We start from the raw sequence: 6,000 nt of genomic DNA, 5'->3' as shown, positions 1-6,000 counted from the left end.
GATGCAATAATTATGTAAATTGAGGCCTAAATGATCATATTCAAGCTCTAAATCAAGCTATGTTGTTTTTGTTTGGCTGCAATAATTATGTAATTGAGGCATAAATGATCATATCCAAGCTTTAAATCGGTACAGATAAAATCAAAAGGGGGCAAAAGAAGATAATTTACGTAATTACAATGGCTATGGCGGTTTCGTCGTTGGAATTCTTTGAACCCCAATTCTTTATTTGATGTGTATGTGTTAATGTTTTATATTATTTGATTTGTAAGTGTGAGTCCCACTGTTATTTATTAACTAATTGTTTGTAATGACAATTTTTAAGATTTGAGCGGATTGTATATTTTGGTTACTCTTTATTCTTTTTAAGTTGGGAAGTATAAGATAAACTTTATCTTTTTTGTGTATGATTTATATTTTCACAAATAGTAGGAATCATTGGTTTTGCTCAAAAGATGGTTTCTACAAGGAAACATGAAGTTTTTTCAATTGTTTATTTATTAGTTAAGTTGACATTGATCTTACCTGTTGCCACTGCATCAGTAGAAAGTGATGGGTTTTATGCCCCTTGCACAACGGAAGACTTGTACAAAACAAATAAATTAGATAAGAATCTATTTGACCGATTATGCGATTAATCAATTAACATGTTATACATATAATTGCATGCTACAACGCAAATAATTCATGCTTAAAGAATATAAATCCTAAAACATGATTTCTACGGTTTAGGGTTACCAATTTTGATTCTCCAAGAATCGTAGATTGCTTGCGCCTTCTCCACGTGATGATCTTCAATACTAGACCACGGATATTCTAACTGGTTCCCGAACTGTATCTCGATACCAGGGTGAGCTGATCTTATCAAAATACTAGGACTCGAATAAAGAAGACAAAACTTTCTCACGGAGGAGAGCTGAAAAACTCACGGAGGAGAAAAATTAGAAAATTTCGTCCACCTTCAAAAGGAGAAGAGACGAAAATTTCAGAAGAATAATAATTATGTCATCTGTCTCATTTATTCACTATTTATATTAAGTTCTTATTGGGCCCAGTCAGAGATTTATGGAAGATTTTGGATATGGCCTCACCCAATTAGCTTTTTACTAATTAAATTGAACCCACAATTTAATATAAGCTTATATTTGAATATTACGAGCAACCACTGCCCATCCAAATCCGAAATTACGAATAATCCGGGTTTTCGTTTTGTTTATTATTTATTTCCCGCGCTTAAGATATAAATTTTCATTAATTAATTAATTTCTGCTATAGACTTAATTAATCAAAACTTATTTATTCCAAGAATGGAATTAGTAAGAAACATTTATTTATTATTCATGGAATAATTAAATTCCAACTAGCCAATTTCCGAATAATAAAACCTTGTTCAAGCTCCTCTTGGGGACATTATCAAACGAGACTCACCTCGCGCATGATTCAACATAATAGCAATCCTAACACTCCTAGATATTAATCACCACTACCAATATAGCAGGATTATTGGGTTGCGAAACCCGTACCATTTGATAAGTCAAAGTATTGCATAATCAATACTGTATGCTTAATGCTAACCTATGTAGATTAAGAAATAGTATTTCTATCAAGACCTAGTCTTTCAGTAGATAGCATAAAAACACGTCTTGCCGTTAGATCCATTCAGTGCTATACCACACCAATGTCGTCTTATTTCAATAAGTCTTAGAAATAATGAGACTGACATTACAACCTTTCGCGATAGGTAGTCTAAGCCTATCTGGGTTATGAAATTCTTCTTTTTCTTTTGCAAACATTGCTTAGAACCGACTGTGTTACCTTAAAGTGGACGACGCCCACAACCAGTCTACTAAGCAAAAGACTTAGACTTTGTTTGCTTCTTATACATTTAAATGTTTAAGAAACATCTTATAAATGCACAAGCAAATACAATGTAATAATATACTGATTCTATTTGTGCAAACTGCTCGAATAATACTAAATCGGGTTAAAAGTGGATTGTAGAGTTTTCCGTATACAAGCAAGATTCTATTCGTGCGAACTTGCTCGAAACATGCTTTTCAGTATACCAAACCTAACAGAAAGAGCCTTTTCAAAAATGAAGATCATCAAGACTTCTCTATGTAATAGCATGAGAGACCAACTATTGAATGATTGCTTAGTTTTTTATATCGAAAAGGATGTGTTTGTTAAAGTTACTAATTAAACTATTATCCGGCGATTATGGAAGATGAAAATAGAAGACAAACGTTATGATGTGATTGTATTTAACTTTTACATTTTGAACCTTATAATTTAATTTACATAATTTTATTTGAAGTTTAATTTTGGACCCCCCATGATTAAATTTCTAGCTCCGCCACTGCTTGGAGGCTCTGTCATCCATTGCAGCGGAGCCCTTTCATGAGCGGGGGGGCTAAGCACAGTTCTTTGAATCAAACGTTGAATGAAATAAATTCTTTTTTAGATATCTAAATCGGATAGGATAGAGGGATGGATCTATATTTCTATTTATATATATATATTACTAATTAAAATGGATTTTTGTTGTAGCGTAGCAAGAAGCCCCAAATCCTTGATTTGGCGAGGAAATGCACTGCTTTGGGCCCAGGAAGCGAAGGGAATGAGCTTGGCTGCTTCTCCTCCACACTTCTTTTCCTCCTTTCCGCATGCGCTTCGCGCGCAATTGGCGTTTTGCTCTCCTCTTATTCTTCATTGGATGGTTCGGGTGGACTTCGCCGTTCTTTCCCAACTAAAATAGAAAAGGTAGGTTATAAACCTTGAGATGTCGATTCGTTTTTTGCCCCCAATGAGATGGGGAATTTCTAACCCCTATTTAGACTTTCGGGCCCTTCATCTTTCTGAATCGTGACCCGGCCCGGCTCGTGTCGTTCCAACAACCGGCGGGGAGCACCTCAGTATACGATCGTGCACAGTAACTGGGAGTCCTATTACACTTAAGGCCAACTTCAATTCACCAAACCAAGGTTCATCTTGTGTACTGATTGTGGACTCGTACAAGGATATTGAGTAGACGGTTTGATGTATCAGACTCGACCCTATCTTTCGTAGCATGCATTTCCATCCGTGTCGCAACTGATTCGGTAAGCTATATGTCTGGTGCACGGAGAACTACCTTCAGTTCCCCAAACTGACTTACTCGCGGCAACCTTCCGGCCGCCCAACGACCTATAACGCTAGTCACTACTCCTGCTAGGGCTAGAAAGTCAGCCCCACAACCCAAAGCGGCGAAAAACAAATAGAATTTGCTATAAAGCTGGCTAACGGGGGTATTCCTACGTATGAGAACATAGTAATGGAGAAGGTAATAGCCAAAATAAGATTCATTTTGGCTAGAGCGCCCAAATCCGCTATATATTTGACACGGGTTTGTCGTAATGCTGAAACTATGGCGAATGCAACGTCATTGATGCATAAATAAAGATACCAATTAGTAGTGATTGAATTCCTTCTATGGTTCCACATGAGAAACCAATACGAATATAACCTACGTGTCCAATTGAACTATGAGCTAGAAGACTTTTGACTTTCGTTTGGGCCATGGCGGCCAGTGCTCCTAAGATCATAGAAGCAATGCTGCATAAAAAAAAAAATTTGTTGCATTGTAGCTCCATAAGAACCATAAATAGAAAGACGTGAAATATTAGGTTATGGGGTATATATAGGCTTGAAAAAGATTTAAACTTGGTAAAAATTTACCTCCAAGTTGGAAATTTCGTGCTCCATAGGTTAAGGAAAAGATTTGGCTTCACAAGGTTATAGTTTCTTTCCTTAATTGAATTTCCGCCTAAATTCAACACTTTGACAGCGATACGCAAATTTTAGAGAATAGCTATAACTTTCTCCACAGAACTCTGATTGAGATGATCAAGGTACCAACATGAAGCTCTATTCAAGAAGAAGAGAATGGTATGTAGCACGCCCTGATCGTCGGGAAAATAGGTTTGAACTGGGACTGCTGCTTGCGAACAGGTTCAGCAGCCTCTGGGAAAGTTTCCGAGCTCTCTAGATGGCTTTCAGCGACCGCTGGGTTGCGCTTCAACTCCAGCTTCTAAATTTCGACCTTTTTATGCCCTTTTTCAGCTCTATTTTGCACATTTCTCACAAAACACGTCAAAATACCAAAATAGATAAAAATATACAAATAATGGACATGTAATACAACTTTGACACTCAAACGGACCAAATAATGGCCTTAAAACAGTGCAAAATCCGAGCGTATCAATGGTACCGACTAAAGATATTCAGTAACCATGAGTTTACTGATAAATCTACATTTAATACGCTCGGATTTTGCACTATTTTAAGGCCTTTATTTGGTCTATTTTTGTTGTCAAAATCACAATTCATGTCCATATTTTGCATATTTTCTCTATTTTGGTATTTTAAAGTGTTTTTTTTAGATTTGTGCATATTTGAGCTTAAAAAGACAGAAAAAAGTCGAAGTTGGAAATCTGGAGCGTTCAAGAAGTCCAGCGTTCCGCTGCAACATGCATAGTTACCACTGGAGCCTAGCGACCGCCATACCAGTAGCGGTCCGCTGCTGAGAAAGTTGTGCTGAAACGAAGAACACGTCCAGCGACCGCTAGGGAGTGTCTAGCGACCACTATCCAAGAGTCAGAGGCTACAGATCATTATGCAGCGACGCTGGCCAAGGTGCAGTGGCCCGCTGCGAAAGCGCGACGCACGAATTTGACCTACTTTCTCCCCACGATTTACCAAACTTAGCCATCTTTTACCTTATTTCATACAGCTCGATTTTACCACTATATATACCCCTTCAAACCTCTTCATTAAAGTCTTCTTTTTGCCTCATAATTCTAGAGCATAAAATTGAGAGAGTTCTTCATTGTGCAAGAGGTTGGAGAAGGAATCAAGAGAAGATCAAGGCTACAAGGATTCAACCTTTGAGTTTTATAACTTTAGTTCTTATGTTCACTTTGTTTTCCCTTCATTATATGTTTTTAGCTTATTCAATTACGTGTAACTAAATTCATAGGATTCTAGGGATATGTCAGTAACAAATTTGGTTATACAATTCTGCTTTGCTATTTAATATCTGTTTTGTTTTTACTTCGTTTCTTACCTAAGTTGTTTTGTAATACTTCACGTTTGAGTGACACATTCGGTGATGATTTAATATAACTTGCTACATAATCGTGAGAGGAGGTTGACGAGTTAGATCCACTTAGTAGACACTACAATTAGCTTCCCTTAAAACGATACAGCTAATTGAGAGTGAGGACTTTTCAAGGGTCTTAGGAGCTTTTAGGAGTTACGAATCTAGGATTGACAACCCTAGTATTAGTAATCCACGCTTGTACCGCATGGGCAAAACCAGTGTGACTCGTTCTATCGAAGTATAAACTGTGCTAGGGTATTGTAGTTGGAATTTGTGTAATCATAACTGTGAACGCACATCCCTGGAATTCACTTATCTCTCATATCTTTATCTCTTTAATTATTCGCAATTAGTTGTTTTATTACTTTCAAGTTGTTCTTGTTTTCAAAAATCTTCAAAACTTCCGGTTTTCCAAATAGTGAAAGAAGCATAGTAGAAGGTAGCCAGTCTGTGACTTTATTCCCCGTGTTCGATATCCGGTATTGACCTTTAGCTATACTATATATACTCTGTATACTTGTTGGACGAGAAGCTCGCCCGAGAGGCCCAAGAGAAGAAAAACAGGGAAATAGTTCCTGTTATATTTTCATTTTTAAATTTTAATTTGTACTAAATATATTTTTATTTATAATGTTAATTTTGTTAATAATGTAGATGTGTATATATTATTTATATATATAAAAAAAAAGAATCTTTACAATAACTAAATAAAATAATTTAATTTAGCTCTCGGGGCTAACCCGAAACCCGAACTAGGGTTAGATTTGTCAATCTTTAACCCGATATAGTTCCAATCGGATTAGACCCGTGACCCGAATAGGGTTCGGGTTGGCCCGAAACTCGCTGGGCTGACTCGATTA

Source organism: Salvia hispanica, chromosome 1 (genome assembly GCF_029641045.1).
Source record: "Salvia hispanica isolate PSC_SH4W2 chromosome 1, Shi_PSC_v1, whole genome shotgun sequence".
NCBI classification, from domain to species: Eukaryota; Viridiplantae; Streptophyta; class Magnoliopsida; order Lamiales; family Lamiaceae; genus Salvia; species Salvia hispanica.
This window is presented reverse-complemented; position numbering follows the sequence as displayed.